The sequence below is a fragment of the Tursiops truncatus genome, chromosome 4 (genome assembly GCF_011762595.2).
Source record: "Tursiops truncatus isolate mTurTru1 chromosome 4, mTurTru1.mat.Y, whole genome shotgun sequence".
NCBI lineage: Eukaryota > Metazoa > Chordata > Mammalia > Artiodactyla > Delphinidae > Tursiops > Tursiops truncatus.
In genome coordinates, this window is record NC_047037.1 from 104,593,240 (window position 1) to 104,616,136 (window position 22,897).

The 22,897-nt window shown below is 35.6% G+C and overlaps 1 long non-coding RNA gene and 1 pseudogene across 1 annotated transcript in view; both read left to right on the top strand.

The window, feature by feature from the left end:
* Nucleotides 1-22,897, top strand: part of LOC141278491 (uncharacterized) — a 102,898-nt gene that overhangs the window by 33,135 nt on the left and 46,866 nt on the right. The gene's annotated exons all lie outside the window — the stretch shown is intronic.
* LOC101331618 (eukaryotic translation initiation factor 3 subunit E pseudogene) lies at nucleotides 658-21,087 on the top strand (annotated as a pseudogene).

Below are 22,897 nucleotides of genomic sequence, written 5' to 3' on the forward strand. Positions count from 1 at the left end.
AGAAATATTTTTAAGAACACAATGAAGGAAACTGAATTACCACTAACCAATAATTCTTCAGTCTAACCTTGTTTAGCTGTTTGTAGTCCCCCATTATCTGACCCCCTAAGAAATATACACATTCTTTTGGCATTTCCTCCATCTTAAAGGCCCAATATAGATTTTTTGCAACATACTTCTTCCATAGAAGGTATATTTAAAGTGGTTTGAGTCATAACCATATCAGATTTTTTTGATCACATTTCTATCAGATGTTATTAGTATATGTATTTCAAATAGACATTTCTCTCCAAACAAATCCTGAGATCCCTTATTCTCTACCCTCAGCACTTCAGTTTGGTGCTGAGTCTGTGAAAGCTTATGAATGGCCAAGGAGGACAGCACTGACTCTACTGCAAGTCTCTGGGGCTACTGCCCCAGGGTTTCTTTCTCTTTATGCTCATGGATGGCCAGAGATCTCTTGCAGCAAGGGGAGGGATTCCAATTCCCAGCAAGAAGGCTCTCTTGCTATAATACATTCAAATTACCTTCTCATTTTGGAGAGCCTGAAGAATGCTTTGCTGTTCTGATGTTCTTTGTTCTATCATCCACCAGCATGCATGCACAAATACAGTGATGCCTCTTTCTCTGAGGCCTGCTAGCACACTGCAAAAGAACATGGGTGGACTTCTAGTTTCCAGTTCTGTGTGGAAGAAGATTGGAAGTCACCATTCAGTTCTAACAACAAGTAAAAAGCTGGACGGGATGAAAAACTCAACAACTCATCCTGAGAGAGGAATGCCCACAGGGCAAACTGCTGCCCCCAAGACTGGAGAGACAGTCAGGAAAATACAGGGAGTCTTGGCTTATAGGAGCAGAGACTCACCAGCAGAAACTGCTGCAGGAACCAGTGCTGGGGTAGAGAAACCTAAACTGTACTTGATACATTTCTGGAGGCTTTGCGTGGACAAATCTGAGAGTTAAAAATTCTAGAGGGACTCAGTCATAGGGGTCCCTCCACATTATTGTGAGATTTACTTCCAGGAGCTTGACCAGATTCTCACAGTAAATGTGTGAGAAAAATCCCCTCAGGCTTCCCACAGGGGGAGGTGGAAAAAGAACTATTATGAAATACCCAAGAGTACAGGTTTCCCTCACTTTTTCAAAGTAAGGGAGTTCATGAAATCTTTCATAAACTGAAATGGTGTAAAGCGAAGAAGCAATTACCTTAGGATACATTTTGCCAGTGGATGCATAAAATAAATCGAGCTAAAGCACAGATGCTCACAGGCACAGTTCAAAGCCTTGGTGGCTTGATGCTGAGTGTAATTCCTGGGGAAGGAGCTTGGTGGGGCCACCCTTATTGCTCTGGGTGCACGCTGCCTCTATAATGACTCGCTGCAGAACAAACATGCAATGCTAATTTTGTTTTTTACATTTTTTCATAAATGCCAAGATACTCTTCAGATTTCTTTTGGTTAGTGAAAGCAGGTACTAAGGTAGGTCTTTCATAAAAGTGAAGTGGTGTAAAGCAGACTTCCAAAAAGCAGGGGATAACTATACTCTTTTTTTAATTTTAATTTTTATTTTATATTGGAGCATAGTGGATTAATAATGTGTTAGTTTCAGGTGTACAGCAAAGTGATTCTGTTATACATATACATGTATCTATTCTTTTTCAAATTCTTTCCCCATTTAGTTATTATAGAATGTTGAACGGCGTTCCCTGTGCTATACAGTAGGTCCCTGTTTGTTGTCTATTTTAAATATATCAGTGTGTACATGTCAATCCCAAACTTACTCTGTTTCTTTTAACAAGGCTTGTCATCAGGAGAAACTAGTTAACCAGACCCTAGACTTCTGGGGTTTTATCAGAGGTTAAATGACATGAGGAAAGGAAATACCCAACTCTAGCCTACTCTAGCCTTCCATGTGGCAGAAGGGAAATACAATTGACCCTTGAACAACACGGGTCTGAACTGCCTGGGTTCACTTATAGATGAAGTGTTTTGAATAAATACTACATGATCCCTGGTTGGTTGAATCTTCAGATTAAGAGCCATGGATACTAAGGGCTGACTACTGGACTTGAGCATCCTGGAAGTTTGGTATCTGCGGCAGGTCCTGGAACCAATCCCCACAGATACCAAGGTATGACTGTAGTTAACTCAAGCCCACTTTAGCATCTTTTCTCAACTAAGTGGGGAGAAAAAACCTGTGAAGTACAGTCCAGAGGCATAGGGTCACTGAAAGACTGAGATCTAATCATAGGACTATAAAAAGTTTCCCTCCCTCTTTACTTCACCACCACATCAATAAAGGCTTATTTACAATAGCTCCTTTTACTCAGTATTGCCATTGTTCAGCTCTCAAGAAAAATTTCTGGGCACACTAAAGGAAAAGACACAATTTGAAGCAACAGAACAGGTATCAGAACCAGGCATGGCAGGGATGTTGGAATTATCAGACTAGGAATTAAAAAATCTGTGGTTGATATGCCAAGGGCTCTAAGGGATAAAGTAGACAGCCTGCAAGAACAGACAAGCAATGTAAGCAGAGATGGAAATCCTAAGAAAGAATAAAAAAGAAATGCTAGAGATAAAAAATGCTGTAATATGAACGAACCTGAAGGATACATCAATAGAATCCTCAAAAACTAAAAAGGAAAGAGAACAAAGACCAAGAAAAACAGAAAAGAATATCCAAGGACTGTAAGAAAACAAAAGGGTGTGACATACACATATAGTAAACCCCAGAAGGTGGAAAAGAGAGAAAGGAACAGAAGAAATATCTGAAACAATAATGACTGAGAATTTCCCCAGAGTAATGTCAGACACCAAACCACAGTTCCAAGAAGCTCAGAAAACAACAAGCAGGATAAAAGCAAAAACAAACAAACAAAGTACATCTTGGGGTAATGTTTTTAAAATACAGAAAATCGAAGATAAAGGAAAAATCCTGGAAGAAGCCAGAGGGGGAAAACACCATATCTACAGAGGAATAAAGATAAAAATTACATCCAACTTCTCCTTAGAAAGCATTCAAGTAAAAAGAGAGTGGAACAACATATTTCAAGTATTGAGAGGAAAAAAAAAACAACATGTGAGAATTCTGTATGCTGTAAAATTATCCTTCAAAAGTGAAAGAGAAATAGAAACTTTCTTAGACAAGCAATAATTGAGGAAATTTCTTGCCACTAGACCTGCTTCACAACAAATATTAAAAAAACACAACCTCTTTTAAGAAAAGGAAAATAATGTAGATACTCAGATTTATATAAAGAAGGGGAATAAGTGAAGGTAAAATAATTTTTTTTCTTAGTCTTCATTGTTCTAACAATTTTTTTTCAAATTAAAAATAGAAAAAAGTTTTAATTGTGCTTATGTATGTATCTTATGTATATTTGTTATGTATGCTTATATATAAGTGAAATGAACGATATAGTAATACAAAGGATAAGGGGAAGGAATTAGGATTATTTTGTTATTTTAAAGTACTCACACTACCCATGAAGTATTAATTAAAAGTGGACTTGGATGTAGTTTACAACACAGGAAATATACCCAACATTTTATAACGACTTTAAATGGAGTATAATCTATAAAAATATGAGATCACTATGCTGTACAGCAGAAACTCATAATGTAAATCAACTATATTTCAATTTAAAAATGCAAAATTGAAAACAAAGTAAGAAAGTGGTCTTGGAAGTATCACTGATATGCAAAGAAAGGAGACAAAATGGAGTTATATAAAATCTCAATTAAAACCACAAAAGGCACACACAAAAATGTAGAAGATAAAAATAGGCACAAAGAGCAATGACAACAAATAGAAACTGGGTTCAGCTATTTTTCGCCTTCTCTTACTTCACTTGCTAAGAAGTTGAATTTTCAGGATAGAGGAAGGGGTATGTCATTCATATATCTTCATGGTGGCTCTTAGTTTTGTCTTATTTTGGTTCAGCCTCCCTCTGTTTACTGCACATGCACTAACTGATATCTTTGCCATCAGTCTTGTCTACTTTGTAGTTAGGGCTCCTACATGCCCCTGAAACTAAAGTTTGCGATTTTGAACTTAGGGTTGTGACTCTCCTTCCTGGTTAATTCAGCTGACCCTCAGTTTCATTTGGCAGAGACATGCAATTCTTCTCCATGCATCTGTCTGGTCTTGACCCAAGTTAACTCATCCCACTACAGTAGGGCTACTCACAGACCTGGTGACTTCCAACGTGGTGCCTCTTCTATAGAACTATGGCAGGACCAAGAGAGTGTCAACCATGTCTCTTACCATGCTGCTCCACCTTCCTTTTTTTTTTTTTAATTAATTTATTTCATTTATTTATTTTTGGCTGTGCTGGGTCTTTGTTGCTGCGTGCTGGCTTTCTCTAGTTGCAACAAGTGGGGGCTACTCTCCGTTGTGGTGCAAGTGCTTCTCATTGCAGTGGCTTCTCTTGTTGTGGAACATGGGCTCTAGGCATGTGGGCTCAGTAGTTGTGGCTCGTGGGCTCTAGAGCACAGGCTCAGTAGTTGTGGCGCATGGGCTTAGCTGCTCCGTGGCATGTGGGATCTTCGCAAACCAGGGATCGAAACTGTGTCCCCTGCATTGGCAGGCGGATTCTTAACCACTGCACCACCAGGGAAGTCCTTGCTCCACCTTCTTGATCAGACTGGGGTACCTCACGTTAGCACAGTTTGCAGAGTGTCCTGTGTCTACCCAAATGATCTCAATGGAGGGAGTGAGTCACAAGTCCCTGAATTTGGTACTCTCCTCAAATTGTCTAATAGACTTTCCTCACCTCCAGATCTACCACAGAGAGGGAATATTGAGTCACAAGGCAATCTCCTTCTCTCCCCCACCTCCATTTCCTGACCTTTCTTCAAGGTCAGGGTGAAGTATTATTTCACTTATCACATTGTCACCTTTCTTTCCATCTTGACCTCAGGGGAATGTGGCTGCTTTCTCTACTGGAAAACACCTAGTTTAGCCCTTCGTATATTAATAGAAACTAAAGAAATCAAGCTAATCTTTATTTTTCTCTACAGTGTTGGGATTTAAAGTCACTGTCTTATTGTAAAATATTATTGGTACTCTGTCATCATCTCTTTTTCTCTTTACATTACTTCTGAAACAGACTTTAATTTTCTCATCCCCCAGTGACTGATGCCTATAGCCCTGGACCTCAGGTCAGTAGGCATGATGGTTATATATGCAGAAAAGTAAAGGCATAAAGTTCATTAATACTTTTCAAATAATTACCTTTTTTGCCATTTTAATCTATCGTCTCTTTAGAACTTAGATGTATATTTCAACGGCTCATATAAAGCTTCTGTTACCAGGAAGTCTGATAATCCGTACGAAGTCTTTTTGCAAAACCTGAATTCCTTATGTCCTCCTGTAACCCTCACACGCTCTTGTAAATCTCATTTAATGGTGTCATTTCTAACTCAGTGCCCTACTCCAGAAACCACAGTCACATTTGACTTTACCATATCCTCCCTCTAACCCTTCCCTCCAATTAAGATGTGACTCAAGTATACCGCCTCCAGAGTTGTCATCCTTAAATCCTTAGGAAAATAACTGAAGTCTCTAAATGTATGCTTCCTTTTTTTTTCCAAACAAAAGTATTGTTACATAGATCACAGGTTGTTGAAAGAATTAAGTGAGATGATGTATGATGGATGTAAATTTCTTTGTAAAGGGTAGCATTACTCTTGTTTTTCTCCTCATAAACTTCCACAAGCTTCTCCTTTCCTACTGGGTCCTTCTGTGTTACATTCAAGCTTTTAGCAAAATATTCAGGATTCTTCACCATTTTCCACCATTTTTAACACCTTGAACACTGAGTACTCAAGCCACTCTGAATTTTTTCTCCTTCAGCATCAAGCCTTGCTTTTTCATAATTAAGCATGCTCTCCACTGTTTATCTCACTGCTTAAAATGCCTTTCTGCCCCAGCTTGCTCTGCAGCTCTGCCATTAACTCTCCCAGTGACCTTGGGAAAATGTCAGAATCTCTCTCTGCCTCAGATTCCTAAATTCAAGGCTAAAGATAAAAATGAAGCTGTTTCTGTTTTGTATATAATTTCATTTGTTTCATTTTTTAAGTTTCTACATATAAGTGATCATGTGATATCATGTGATATTTGTCTTTCTCTGTCTGACTTACTATACTTAGTATGGTAACCTCTAGGTCTGTCATAGAAAACAAATTTATGGTTATCAAAGGGGAAGGGGGAGGGTAAATGAAGAGCTTGGGGCTAACAGATACACACTACAACATAAAAAATAGATAAACAACAAGATCTTACTCTACAGTACAGGGAACTCTATTCTATACCTTGTAATAATGTATAGTGGAAAAAGATCTGAAAAAGAATATATATATATATATATATATATATATATATATATATATGTACACTGAATCACTTTGCTGTATACCTGAAACTAACACAACATTGTAAATCAACTATACCTCAATAAACAAACAAAAAATGAAACCAAACTCATAAAGATTAAGCAAAATAATACATATTGATATTACAAATTGGCCTATCTTGAGGGGCAAGTAAATGTTACCCACTAACTAAAGATTGTATTATTAATTACTATTTATTATCATCATTATCAGCAGTAGCAGCAGCAACAACTTCCCAGAATGCTCTTACTTAACCTTCAAGAGCTAGTTAAAATATCATCTCATCTGAAAAGACTGCTCCAGGGAAATATATTCATTTATCCTGTTGTACTGTCCTTTCCATCTTGTATTCATTTCTTCCCAGTTTCTCAGCGTCTTGAAGGCAGAGACCATGACAGTCATCTTTATAGTTCTAGTGCCTGGTCAGTGACTGCATATAGCATGTGCTCAATAAACAGTTGCTGAATGAAGGAAAACAAACCAAAAAAATAATAAAGCTTATTGTGTTGTTAGCATGTAACAAATTGTTTTAAGATCTCCTATGTATTAAGTCACTCAGTTCTCCAATAGCCCTGTCATTAGCTACTCCTATTATCATCCCATTTCAGGGGTGAGAAACTGAGAGATGGAAAAATGCATTAATTTGGTCACAGTCAGGACCAGAACCAAAATGACATAGGGTAAGTCCATGAAATGATTGGATCCATTGCAAGATAGGTTTAGGCCAGAAATCCATTTACCGCCTTGCAATAATATATTAGGGATTACGGTCACTTTAATTTCAGTATCAAGTAAGGCTCAGTTTTCAACGTCTCACAATAGATCTTGGGTATTCTTCCTCCTCAATATGCAGTTACTTTAAGGCCATAGGTTCTTTCAAGGAGAGATTGGCGAAACATTTATTATACATGCTTTTGGTGGCATGACAGAGTCTTTCCTCAAGAGAATTTATCTCCCTTTGGGTCACCAGGCCCTGTGTGTGAGGTTAGCTCAGATCTGGAAACTGGGCAAGGAATAGTGATTTTTCATTGCAGAAGCTAATAGAAGCCTTGGTTTATTTTCTCTTGAGGTTTTTTATTCATATCCAGCATCACACTTGCTGGCTGCTCATTTATTTCACTCCTAGACATATCACAGTGTCTTATAATTGTCAAAGAACCCCGTAATTTAAGGACCCCTTGTTTATCATATTAGTATTGCTGTGCTTTATAGTAATTATACTGACTTTGCTCCTGATGGCTATGTGCCACCATCTGGTCTTTGCTATTCGGGAACCGTGTCATCTTCATTGACACGAGGGCCCTATCTCTCATGGCATCATCTCCTCCTGCTAATTCTGTCTTACAGAGGACAGCCACAATGAACTTCTCAAAGATACTAGTGTTCTTCTCACTAATGCATGCCTTCTTGGGTACAACAGCTATCACCATCCCAGACCTCAGGCTCCTGCTTACTCTGTATCTTCACCATAACTTTAGCCTAGAAGACACTGAGGCCAAACTTTGTCTCCTTTGCAGTTTTTCTACATTTACTATTAAATCCTGTGCTTGAATTTCAGCAAAGGTTACCCCTAGCTGTAGGAAACAAAAGTTTTGAAAAATTTCCATGAAGGCCCTTTGGCTTTCCCAGCATTCCCTGAATTCATAGCTGGATAACTTCAGACTGTCATCCTCTTTCTGCAAGGTTTCCAATATAAACAAAAAAACAAACAAACACAAACAAATTAAAAATTCAGCTTATTCCATGGTCTTTAAAATTGCCATTGTCCCCACATAGTTCAATATTGAAGTTACACCATAAGCCAATGTTTTCTCTCTCTCTGCTGCTGGTCATCCCATTCTAAAACAGGTGAAAGTATGAGTGATCGCCGTGCTAAAAGCAGAACTTAAGACAAGGACTTATTAAAATGTAGCTTATTTAGAAGGTGATACCCAGAAACAGAAATGAAGAGATGAGGAAAGTGACACAGGAAAGGAAGCTATTTGTTCTCACTGTTAACAACTGGCACTTAATCCCACTGTGAGCTTCATTCTCTCTAAAGAACTGTGTTGAATGTACTTGTTGAATGAAGAAGCAAAGCCTGGGACCTTGATTACTAATCCCTAGCTCCACTGATGGATGGATTCATCCAAGGGCATTCACTCTCTGAATTTCTGGGCTGCTTTGCTGATACTTCCTGAGTTGCTATAACAGAAAAGTAGAAAAATATGGCTATAGTTTCATATGGGATGTGATAAGTGTGATGAGCTCTGTCTATGAAAAATGCAGCTTAGATTACAGTAGGCTAAGGGGTTGTGTCATAGGGCACAAGAAGCAGCATTTCCCTTATATTCGTGATCACATTTTTACTTATTATATCCATTTTACAGATGAGAAAATTTAGGTTCAGATTCTGAAATAATTTACCCAAGGTCACACAAAAAAATAAGTGACAGAATATAATTAAAGCTCACAAGAAATGAAGAATCTCCAGTCCTACCCCAGACGTACTGAATCTGAATCTGCATTTTAATAGAATCTCTAGATATTATACATGCATATTTAGGTTTGCTAAGCACTGGCTTAAATTTTTTTTCTTAAATGCCTATAGTTATAAATCAAAAGAGAAAGTCATATATAGTATCAAGTAATCCAAAAGGTATACTGTTCTTTTAATTAAACCAAAGAAATTCTCCTAAGTATTTTCTTTTATAAACCTTTAACTAATTAAAATATTTTGCTGGGAGGGACCCAGTGCAATTTTTTTAAGAAGTTTGTGTGAGTTACAGTTGGGTTGGGAATTGATATAAAAGGAGTGTTACTGTCATAAGTAGTGTGCCAATCAGAGGTTAAGGCAATGACACACGTGGGTATAACTCAAGGACGACTTATTTGAGAGTATATTAGTTTTCTATAGCTTCTGTAACCAATTACAAAAACTTAGCCTAAAATAACACAAATTTATTATCCTACAGTTCTGTTCGCTTGGCTATTTACTCTGCTCTGTTTCTCTTCTCTGCTCTGGAATAAAGATGTTGTTCAACTGGGCTTTTATCAAGAGGCCCTGGAAGAATTTTCTTCCAAACTCATTCAAGTTTTTGGAAGAATCCAGTTCTTTGTGATTCTAGGACTGAGGTCCACATTTTCTTGCTGGCTGTCTGCTGGGGGCTGTCATTAGCATCTAGTGGCTCTTAGGTCCTTCCCTGTGGGTCCCTGCATCTCAGAGTCAGGAAGGGCACATCAAATGGGCTCCTGCTTGGAATCTCTCTGATTTTCCCTTCTGTCACATATATCTTGCTTTCCCTTCTGCCACATTTTTTTCTGCCTCCAGTCACAAAAGATTCTCTACCTTTAAGTGCTCATGTGATTATATTGAACATGCCTGGATAATCCATATTATACTCCCTATTTTAAAGTCTGTAACCTTAATTTATATCTACAAACCTTCTTTTACTATGTAGCATAACATATCCATAGGTTCCAATGATTAGGGGATGGATATCTTTGGAGAGCCATTCTGCCTACCACAGAGTTTTGTGCTTCAAAATGTAGTAAGAGGTGGTTTGGGGATAGATTTTAGACAGCTATAAATGAGAGGAATACTTCCATTCTTTCAACAAATATTTACTGAGTAAATACTGCTCTCTAGTATTCTGGGCTAGGAGCTTTTGAGCAATGGGGTGTTTTCAAAGATTATTAAGTAGAAAAGTGATAGAATAACCAGTATCAGCAAAGCAGCCCAGAAATGCAGAATAAGTGCCCAAACCCCAAGTTCCTGTCATCAGGCTACGGGTTCATACTTGAAGTGGAAGGGAGACTGATGATTTCTTCTTTTTTGTAACTGCAGGTTAGAGGTAGAGAGATAAGTGTCTCCTTTGGGAAGCTGGCCATGGAAAGAAAAAAGGAAGGATGACTTTGAGGAAAGGTACAAATTAATAACTGACAAAACTTTGTGCTTGGCATAAAAGGAATAAAGTTGATGAAGTATTGCATGATGATTGGGGGAATTTGAGGAATAACAAAATGATCATTACCATATCAATAATTCAAGAAGAACAAAGCAGTGATCCCAAATCACTGAAGTGCCATGCATGCTTGAATAGAAACACCAGGTGAGACTGCAGCAAACAACAAAAATAAAAACACCAACTTTTTTTGGTGTTCTTGCTTAATTGTTCTCTCCATTTGTTGCAGGCTGTGAAGTTGGACATTGCCTGGCATAATGGTGTGTTCCACAATCTTAACTTACCCACCAGTAAATCTCAAAATAACCCAGCTCTTCAAGTTTCAGTACAATTCTTGCCTATTTACAGGAAAAGAGTGTCATCATAGACAATGTGTTTCCAACAAATACATAGGCAGTAATTGGAATAAAGCATGGACCAAAGTATTAAAAATGATGCAAATTGAGAATACACAGGAACTATTTGAAGAGTATAAGTTGAGGTTAAGTCAATCTTACCACTAGGGGAAGGTTGACATTTTTTTTTTTACACATATTCAGATGTTGTCTCCTCTAATACATGAACCAGAAACATTATGAAGAAATAATGGAATAGACACAGAGTATGACACATGTGGTGGGCATTTGCTTCAACATCTCTGGATGGGAGATTATTAAAAAAAAATCAATAAAATCCTTAAGAAGTTATTCATTCATATCCATACCTTGGTGTATATTTTATGGCTTCAGTTCTCCTACTGAAAAATAGTGTTTATTTTTAGGTTAATAGACAAACACAACAATGTTGAAGGTCATACTACAATCTAAAATTGTCTCAAATGTTTTTGGTTTGGCTTTACGGAAAATGCATTGTGCCAAACACTTTTTCTCCTTTATTTTTAAACCCTTGTGTATTTTTAAAGAAAATGTAATCCACATGTTTCTTATTCATTTACACTTAACTCATCAAATTCCTCTTGTGTAAGAGTGACTTGAGACCAAAAGACTTTGGAAAATTATTTGTTTGCCTTTGAAGCTCTTTCTTTTTATTAGGAAAGTAATAGCATGTTCTTTGGTATAGTTCATGTTAGATACTCAGGTATTCAGTTTTTCAAGTATGTAAATAACATAATCTAGAATATTTATATTTGTCCTTATATATTGCTTTCCCTATTCTATTAATATAATGGTAATTTTCACCATTATATCCTTTGTTATACTATTACTATGTTATTATTACTATTAGTATTGTTGTTATAAACTTCATAATAACATTAGTGGTGTTACAAGAATATCTATATATTTGCAACATCTTCATTTACAAAGTGGTTTTATCTTACTCATCTTTCCTTAAAGACTTGTATGGAAAGAGAATTCCAGGCTTTGTAGCATACTCACCTATTTCATTTCCTCATAGAATGTCAGACAGAGAGAATTTGCCAACTGCTTTACATCCTCCAAAAATCTTATTTTCAGTTCATCTGTTTTATTTCTACTTTCGTGACTAAGTGTGCTATTCATCTCTCATAGCTATTTTTAACCTCTCTTCAAATCCTTGTACAATTGTCTGACTTTATAATCTGAATTAAAAGTCATTTCATTGTTGAGCTGAATGATTCTGTCCTACTGGTTCCATTTATGTATTCTTTATACTTATGGATAATACATTGTTCTAGTTTGCTTATCCTCTGAATTATAGCCTGTCACAGGTCTTTAAGTATTCTTAAATAATCTTGTGGATGTATACTCTGAAACTCAAGAGCACCCCAAGCACCTTTAAAAGTAGGGTCTATTTCATGTCTTCTTATCATGCTTAGTTCTGATTGCTACAAATTTTAATCTTAGTAAATATGACTGGTGGGTTGCTAATCTTTAAAGTATTATGCGGCATGTGCTACTTGCTTTCTGCATGAAAATAATATAGTAAAATGCCAGATAAAAGTGGATTCTGACTTGGTCTCTTTTTAAAATTAGATTGCATGCTTGTAATCTATTGTAAGGATTGGTCCTTTAACTATTTTCTTAAATTTAAACTAGGGTCTTGAAAACACAGTGCACATGAAAAGAACAAGTAGTGAACAAGACCTTAATCAAAATTGCCAGTTCATTTGCAAAACAGATACTGATGGCCCACAACCAACAGGGCCTTTCTTAGGCTTTGTGCTAGATTTTGGCAATGAAGAGAGGAAAGACAACCTCTTTTCTCAGACAACTGACCATTTTGGGAGTCACGATTTCAACACTGTGTGCAGAGTGATAGGACAAAGGTCAAAGAGTAGAGGCAGGCATCTCAGTCTAGTTTCATAAAAATGCTTTTGGAGCGATCTCAAAGTTAAGCAGGGTGTATAAGCTAAGCATTATAACAGGCAACGTGAAAGCCTCAATTTAAGAGACATTTACATCACTTACTTGTGTGGGTTACTGTTCCAAGCTCCTTACAAATATGAACTCATTCAATCCTCATCACTATCCCATGGGTAAGCACTGTTACTAACCTAATTTTACAAGTGAGAAAACTGAAGTAACTACAAGTTAAGTGAATTGCCCAAGGTCAACAGCAGGTCAACAGCAGGCACAGCCAGGACTTAAATATAGGTATTGTGGGCCTCCATAGTCTCTACAGGAGACTTTTAATAGGGAATTTACATACTCATGGAGAGCAACACACAATCAAGGAAGAACAAGTGGGTTGGCATTTCCTGAGGGCAAGTTATAACTGGGACAATGTCAAGAGATGAAGGAAGCTAAAGAAGTGAATGAGAACGATGTTACACTGAAAAACCAGGGTTTTATCTTAAACGAATCATTGTAATCATTGGGATAACAGGATTTTGTCTCAATATTAGAAAGAAGATTCTCTAGCATCATGGATTATGGGATACAAGATGGCTGGGTTGGAGGTAGAAAGACCTGGTAAGGGGTACCTGCAATAGCACAAGTGAGAGAAACAGTGAAATATGGTTGGAGGGAAGTTGAAGCTCACATGAGTTATTCTAGGAGAGGATATGTGAGGGCTTAAGCTGTTGATGTTGGAAAAGGAGAGAAAGTTGTGTCTGGAGTGATTGCTCTGAGTTTCTGATTAAGGTAACAGTGTAGACAGTGGTGACTACTGGGATAAAGAAGAAAACAAGATAATTGAACATTAGAAAATGCTTATGATACCATGTAAAGAGAAAAAGAAAGTAGAGCTCAGAATTGTATATTCTGTATTGTCCTTTAAAAAATATGTGTGTAATATGCACGGAAAAGCTCTGGTGAAAACAAGAACAACTATTCATTGTAAATGGTAAAATTTCTCAGAACTTTTTATTTTTCCCTGTATCTTCTAAATTTTCTGCAATGAACATGAATTTGTTATTTTTCCATTAAACTAAAATTAAGTGTTACTGGAAGGATTTAGACAGTGATCTTATTTAAAGTTAACTTCTATGATCTTTCAGGAAAGCAAATAAAGTACTTAGCAAAAGTAGATGATTTATTAACTTTGGATCAGGAATTCCCCTCTTAGGAAGCTAAAGTAATACGTAGGTTCTCACGTGTTTATTTATAAATATATTTATTGTCATGCAGAAAAATTAGCATTAGCAATCAGGGTTGTTGAAAACAATTATAGCACAAGTGTGTGAATGCATATTATACATTCATTAGAACAGTTACTTATAAAAATACTTAATCATCAGGGAAAATACTTCTGATATATGAAAACAACAGGGTATGAGTTCTTTGATGCTATTTGCATAGGATATCTCTGAGTGAAATATGATACTGATTTTCTTTGACTTGCATTTTTTAAGATCTGTAAAATATACCTACGTATTTACTTATAAAATATAATAAAACATAAAAATAAAGACATTTAGTTCGAAGTGTGAGCAGTATCACTGCTGTTTAATCATTTCAAATGGGCTTATGTTGGACTGTAAGTACACAGCCAAAGAGGAGTGGAAAAGTCACCTAGACTATGAGGCTGGCTGTGTCAGGGGAAGCAATTGGTCAAAAATCATGATTATAGATGAGAATAAGTATGAAGGACCAATAATTACATTAAAAAGGATGTTTCTCAGGAGTATTTGAATATAAGAGGGATCATAGCTTTAAACTTAAAGAAGCACTAAATTTTGGAATTTCAGATACTAAGAAGATAAAAGGATATTTTTTGAGATATTATCATATTCTTGAGATTTCTAAAAACCAATGTTCAGAGCCTACACATAAATAGTGGACTTATTTGTGTTTTAGGCAAGTACTGCTTGTGTTATTATGTTTAGATATTTGGATACATTGACCAACATTCAGATATGGTAGTGCTATGACTTGACTTCCATGGAAAATGTGAAACTTACGGTAGCCATGTTTTTCCTTTGTCCCATGAAAAGTAATAGAATCTTTAGAAAATTAATTCATCTTCATTTAACCTTTATCAGTTTTTGAAGAAACCATAAATATTTTAGATTCATTTGACAGAGCTAAAAATCCTAGGGTGTTAAAATAATTGAAACGATGGTATCCACATGTATATATCTTTAACTGCATGTTACTGGAACTTTTATGCTAATCTTTATATTAATTATTTATTGAATGACTACTATGTGCAAGTACTTTAAATGCATTATCTCATTTAATTCGCAGAAGAGATAAAACTTAGAAATAGATCAGAAACTGACTGGGAGCATTTAAATTGATTTTGTTATGTGACCACCAGGCTAGTAAGCAACAGATTCATTAGACAAGTAGGTAGTATAATCTACATTTGATAGGTGTTGGTATCAAGGCTGTGGCCCAAAGTCACATTACTGGAGCACAGTGTTGGAATCAAGATTCAAACAAAATTTGGTTGGAGCCTCTATGGCAACAATGTTTCCAGCATTTCTAGAAAATAGTATACCACTTACCATCCTTTAAAAACACTCTTGAGAATTTTCCATCTTAATAACTGATCTTCTCTTTTATAGGTACTTGTTAAATATTTCTCATAGTGCTTCCATACATTTTTTGTGGTCATATTTTTCATATACAGCTGTTGACAATTTATTTTATAAAGAGATAATTGATATACAACATGATATTAGTTTCAGGCACATAGCATAATGATTTGATATTTGTACATATTGAGAAATAATCACTACAGTAAATCTAGGAAGGATCTGTTATCATACACAGCTTCATAATTTTTTTTCTTGTGATGAGAACTTTTAAGATCTACTCTCTTAACTTTCAAATATGCAAGATAGTATTATTAACTATAGTCACCATGCTGTGCATTACATCCCTATGGCTTATTTATTTCATAAGTGGAAGTTTGTACCTTTTGACTCCTTTCATCCATTTGCAACCACCAATCTGCTGTTCTCTGTATCCATGAGCTTCTTTTTATTTTTTATTTTCGATTCCACATATAAGTGAGACCATACAGTATTTGTCATTTTTTGTCTGACTTATTTCACTTAGTATAATATGCTCAGGGTGAACCTATATTGTCACAAATGGAAAGATTTTATTCTTTTTTTTTTTTTTTGCTGAATAATAGTCCAGTGTATACAAATATGCACCACATCTTCTTTATCCTTTCATTCATTGATGGACAATTAGGTTGTTTCTGTATCTTGGTTATTGTACCTAATGCTGCAATGAACATGAGGGTGCATATATCTTTTTGAGTTAGTGTTTCTGCTTTCTTTAGGTAAATACCCAGAAGTGGAATTGCTGGATCATAGGGTAGTTGTATTTTTAATTTTTTGAGGGACTTACATACTCTATAGTGGCTGCACCAATTTACATTCCCACAAACAGTATACAAGTGTTCCTTTTTCTCCACATCCTCGCTAGCACTTTTTACCTTTTGTCGTTTTTATAATACTATTCTAACAGGTGTGAGGTGATATTGTGGTTTCAATTTGCATTTCCTGATGATTAATGACACTGAGCACATTTTCATGTACATGTAGGCCATCTGTATGTCTTCTTTGGACAAATGTCTATTCAGGCCCTGTGCCCAGTTTTAAATTGAATTGTTTTTGCTAATGAGTTGTATGAGTTCTTTATATATTTTGGATATTAACCCCTCATTAGATATATGATTTGAAAATATTTTCTCCCATTTAGTAGGTTGTCTTTTCATTTTGTTGATGATTTCCTTTGCAGTATAGAAGCTTTTTAGTTTAATGTAGTCCCACTTTTGTTATTGTTTTTGTTGCCCTTGCTTTTGGTTTCAAATCCAAAAAAAAAAAAAAAAATCACAAAATCTATGCCAAGGAAATTACCTCCTATGTTTTCTTCTAGGACTTTTCTGGTTTCAGGTCTCATATTCAAGTCTTTAATCCATTTGAGTTAATTTTTGTGTATGGTGTAATATAGTGGTCCAGTTTCATTCTGTTGCATGTTGCTGTCCAGTTTTTCCAACACAATTTATTGATGAGCCTGTCCTTTCCCCATTGTATATTCTTGGCTCCTTTGTCATAAATTAATTGACCATATACACTGAGTTTATTTGGGAACTACCTATTTGTTCTATTGATCTATGTCTCTTTTTTTAGGCCAGTTCCATATTGTTTCAATGACTATAGCTTTGCAATATAGTTTGAAGTCAGGGAGTGTGATGCCTCCAGCTTTGTTATTCTTTCTCAAGATTGCTTTGTCTACTTGGGGTCTTTTGTGGCTCCACACAGGTTTTAGGATCTTTTATTTCTGTGGAAAAAATGCCATTGGAATTTTGATAGGGATTTCACTGAGTCTGTATATTGCTTTGTGTAGTATGCACATTTTAACAATATTAATTCTTCCAATACATGAGCGTGGAATATATTTCCATTTATTTGTGTCTTCTTTAATTTCTTTAATCTGTGTCTTATAGTTTTCAGAATACAGGTTTTTCACCTTGGTTAAATTTATCCCTGAGTATTTTATTCTTTTTATTTTCTTATATTTTTTTAATTTTATTCTTTTTGATGCAATTATAAATGGAATGGTTTTCTTAATTTCTCTTTCTGAGAGTTTGTTTTTAGTGCATAGAAATACAGTAGATTTTTTATATTGATTTTGTATCCTCCAACTTTACTGAATTCATATATTAGTTTTAACAGTTTTTTTGTAGAGACTTTAGGGTTTTCTACATATAATATTATGTCATATGCAAAGAGTGACAGTTTTACTTCTTCCTTTCCAATTTAGATGCCTTTATTTTTCTTGCCTACTTGCTCTGGCTAGGACTTCCAAAACTATTTTAAGTAGTATTTACCTGTTAAATATTTCTTATAGTGCTTATGTTTATTCTTTTTGTAGTCATACCTTTTATATATAGCTGTTGACAATTTAATTTTTATAGTATGTAACTTTCCATATGTTCTGTATATCTCTGTACTGTCATGATTTAACTTAATCATTTTGGGTTAAGGAGAAAGAGTTCTCTTCTGGAATTAAAAAATATATTTCTTTTTTTCCCCACAGCCCTTCCTCTTTTCTTTTCTCCATGTCTTTCTACCTCTTCCTTCCTTCTTTCCAATCTTTTTTTTTTTAAAAAAAAATAACTATTGTATTTAAACCTTGCAGTATTGGGAGAGGGGAGATTTGATATGGGGGTAGGTGTGATTTTTCATTCTATGTGATTTTTCATCTTACCAAGGACAGAAATATAATGGGAGAATTTTTTTCTTCAATGATTTTAAGAAAATATTGAATATCTATATTGGAACTCATTATTCTTTAGTTTTATTTGTTCTTATGAAGCAAGAATTGTCTTCTCTATTTTGCAGATAAGTCAGCTGAATCTCAGAGAGATTAAATGATGCATCCAAAGCCATTCAGCAAGGAAGTTTTCTGAATGTGGGTTTGAACCCAGATCTGCCTGGTGTCAATGCTCATGATCTTTTTTATTCATATGCTCTCTTACTTTATTTTAAACATAGGATTATTAGACTTCAGAGATGAAAGAGCATTTGAGATTACTCATTCCAACAACTTCAATTCATGTTTTAGGGAACTGTAGCCTAGAGGAGTTAGACCACTTAGTTAAGGTCATGTAACCATAAAGTTATTGGGTTGGGCATAAAGTTCATTTGTTTTTTTCCATAAGAGGGCTCTAGTAGTGCTTAGTTGTCTAACTTCATTAGAAGTAATTTTGTTAGATTGTATTGTGACAGCTATCATATCAGCGTGCATTAAAAAAAAAACATCAAAATTGGTGAATTTTTGTGTAGCAATTTTAATATTGAAGATGGAAGAAAAAAGCAACATTTTCAGCATATTATGCTTTATTATTTCAAGAAAGGTAAGAATGCAACTGAAACGCAAAAAAAGTATTTATGCAGTGTATGGTGAAGGTGCTGTGACTGATTGAACATGTCAAAAGTGGTTTGTGAAGTTTTGTGCCGGAGATACCTCACTGGACGATGCTCCACGGTCGGGTAGACCAGTTGAAGTTTGATAATGATCAAATCGAGACAATAACTGAGAGCAATCAACCTTATACACGTGGGAGATAGCCGACATACTCAAAATATCCAAATCAAGAGCTGAAAATCATTTGCACCAGCTTGATTATGTTAATCACTTTGATGTTTGGGTTCCACATAAGTTAAGCAAAAAAAACTCTTGACTATATTTCCGCATACAATTCTCCACTTACATGTAAGGAAAACATTCTGTTTTTAAAACAAATTGTGACGGGTGATGAGAAGTGGATAGTGCACAATAATGTGGAACGGAAGAGATTGTGGGGCAATGAAGTGAACCACCACCAACCACACCAAAGGCCGTCTTCATCCAAAGAAAGTGATGTTGTGTATATGGTGGGGTTGGAAGGGAGTCCTCTATTATGAGCTCCTTCTGGAAAACCAAACGATTAATTCCAGCAAGTACTGCTCCCAGTTAGACTGACTGAAAGCAGCACTCGACAAAACGCGTCCGGAAGTAGTCAAAAGAAAATGCATAATCTTCCATCAGGATAGCACAGGACTACATGTTTCTTTGAAGACCAGGCAAAAACTGTTACAGTTTGGCTGGGAAGTTCTGATTCATCTGCTGTATTCACCAGATATTGCACTTTCAGATTTCCATTGATTTTGGTCTTTACAAAATTCTCTTAATGGAAAAAAATTCAATTCCCTGGATGACTATAAAAGGCACCTGGAACAGTTCTTTGCTCAAAAAAATAAAAAGTTTTGGGGAGATGGAATTATGAAGTTGCCTGGAAAATAGCAGAAGGTAGTGGAACAAAAGGGTGAATAAGTTGTTCAATAAAGTTCTTGGTGAAAATGAAAAATATGTCTTATTTTTAACTTAAAATCTGAAGGAACTTTTTGGCCAACCCAATACTATAGCACCAGCATTAATTGTGGTTGCTTTCTTTCCATATTTCAGGAACTAACAAATTGTCCTAAATTCCTTGGCTTACTGGGTTTAAATTTAAAACATAGACTCCTACACTTTACTTTTCCTTGGCAAGAAGGTGGAGTAGGACTTGACTACTCACATTGCACACTTTTTGGATCGGCATCTAGTCTTTTCATTGCTTGAGTTTCTCTCTGTAAAGGAGATATATAATGAAAAACAATCATTACAAGGGAAATTGGATCTTCTTAGTGATAACAACACAGTAGCCTTTGCTATGTATGTATACCAAAAACTTTGTTCTGATGATATTCCTCATGCTTTGAGAGAAAAAAGAACCACTGTTGCTGTACAACTGAAACAGCTTCAGGCAGAAACAGAACCAATTGTGAAGATGTTTGAAGATCCAGAAACTACAAAGCAAATGCAGTCAAACAGGGATGGTCAGATGCGATTCGACTACCTGGCAGACAAGCATGGTTTTAGGCAGGAATGTTTAGAGACACTCTTGGTATGCAAAATTCCTATATAAATGTGGAAATTACTCTTGAGCTGCTGAATATCTTTACTTCTTTAGAGTGTTGGTTCCAGCAACGGATAGAAATGCTTTGAGTTCATTCTGGGGAAAACTGGTTTCTGAAATCTTAATGCAGAATTGGGATGCAGCCATGGAAGACCTTACATGGCTAAAAGAGACCATAGATACAATTCTGTGAGTTCTCCACTTCAGTCTCTTCAGCAGCGAACACGGCTCATTCATTATTCTCTGTTTGTTTTCTTCAATAACCCCAAGGGCGTGATAATGTTATCGATCTCTTCCTTTACCATCCTCAGTATCTTAATGCAATTCAGACGATGTGTCCACATATTCTCCACTGTTTGACCACAGCAGTCATAACAAAGAACGATGTTTGAAAACGCCACAGGTGCTAAAATATCTGGTCCAAGTTATTCAACAGGAGTCTTACACATGTAAAGATCCAATTACAGAGTTTGTTGAATGCTTATATGTTAACTTTCACTTTGATGGGGCTCAGAAAAAGCTGAGGGAATGTGAATCAGTGCTAGTGAATGATTTTTTCTTGGTGGCTTGTCTTGAGGACTTCATTAAAAATGTCTGTCTCTTCATATTTAAGACTTTTTGTCCATCCATCAGTGTATCAGCATTAACATGTTGGCAGATAAACTGAACATGTCTCCAGAAGAAGCTGAAAGGTGGGTTGTAAATTTGATTAGAAATACAAGACTGGATGCCAAAATTGATTCTAAATTATGTCATGTGCTTATGGGTAACAATGCAGTCTCACCCTTTCAGCAAGTGATTGAAAAGACCAAAAGCTTTTCATTTAAAAGCCAGGTGTTGGCCATGAATATTGAGAAGAAAATCAGAATAGTAGGTCAGAGGTTCCTAACTGTATAACTCAGGACTCTGGCTTCTACTGAAGAACTGTACAGAAAAAAAGAAAAATCTATAAAAGAAAGGTGAAATAAAACCATTTTACAAAGATGAAACATTATAGAAACAATTAACATGTTAAATATAAATTTTGGAGACTTTGAATAAAATTGGCTGTGCTTCATTAAAAAATAAAATAAAAAATAATAAAACATAGACTCCTGAAGTAGGGAGATGAAATAGAAAAAGATGTACCATTTGGACAAATGATGATTTTGTGCAATTAAAACTGTACCCCTGCCTCAATGTCAGGTATCTGGGTGCAAGGATTGGAGGTGGACTTTTAACTCCCCCTATCCACTTCAGCTGGATACCCTTGATCTATGTACCAATTCATGACCATTTGTAGTCACTCTTCAAATAGAGACTTCAAAAACCTTTCTTTTGTCTCTTCTTACACAGCATCTCCTTTAACTTTGTCACATGGTGTTGCTTTGCTCCTCTAGTCTCCATTTGGGGTGTATTGTTGATATGTTACTATAACATATCAACAAGCACTGATTGTTGCTTTAGTTATTGCTCTTAGGAGTGTCTTGGTCTTATGCCAATATCAACAGTGCTTTCATCTTTAGGGCTCTGAGCAGGCACTCTGTTATACAGTCATATGAACTGCAGACTCCACTGTAATAAATCTGTTCTCAATATACCCTTTAAGTTTATTTTCAATTACCCTTTCACTCATAGGATTTTAACATTAGGCTAAAATTGAACATCTTGTTCTACTAATTATAAGCAATAAAATTTTTTACATTCTGTAACTAACTTTAATTCAGAAGTAAAATTAGCAACTCATGGACCTCTAAACTAGTAGTTCTCAAAGTATGCTCCCTGATTCAGAAGTATTAACATCACCTTGTCACTTGTTAGAAATAAAAATCCTTGGGCCCACTCAGGAGTCACTACTGAGTGATTCTGATGTGCACTAAAGTTTGAGAGCAACAGATCTAAACCATTATGCTTTACTTGCTTTACTCCTAAAATATTTTATATTACAACCACACGTGATGACCCATTCATTTCCAATTATGCTACTAAATTTGCCTATGTTTCTCTTTCCCAAATAGCATGTGTAACTTAGGGAAACTTGAAAGCATGCTGGAAAAAAAAGTGGTATAATGGAGATCATACCAAATGCCCTTATTGGCTTCACAGTAAACACTGTTTGCCAATTTTATAGAAGAAAATACTGCAACATCTTTTTGTATATTTCTTACATATATTTCTTAAGTTTTACTTCATTGTTCCTAACATCAGAGAAAAAAATATATCAGAGGTTTTAGAATATAGGTTCAGTACTCAGTTATCGTATTTGTTCATTGCGTTGTGGTTTATTTTAAAACTAGACACTGTAAATGAAGTTTCTTGGGTTAAACGGGCTGGTTAAAGAAAGGGTAATTAATTTATTTTTAGTCACAATTCTCCAAATAGGAGAGTAGTCACAACTCTCCAAATAGGTGTAGTTGAAACTGAACAACACATTAATACTAAAATCAGTTTTACATTAGTTTACAAAAATATATGTATATTGTTCTAAAAAGTTTTAGACTAAGTTACTTTCATTTTCAAATCTCTAATTGTGCTAGTTTTGGGTATCTTGACCACTGAGCTATTAAACATAAAAAAATTTGCACCATTCCAACATAATTAGATAGCTGATTATAATAATACAATCACAGCTGCTGAAGCCCAGCACAACTTAAACACTGTCATTTTTTAGTTTCTTAATAAAGAGTACATATCTATTAGGTCATCATAAATTAGTTCCTTGCCATTTGTATCGCTGAATTTTATTTTTAT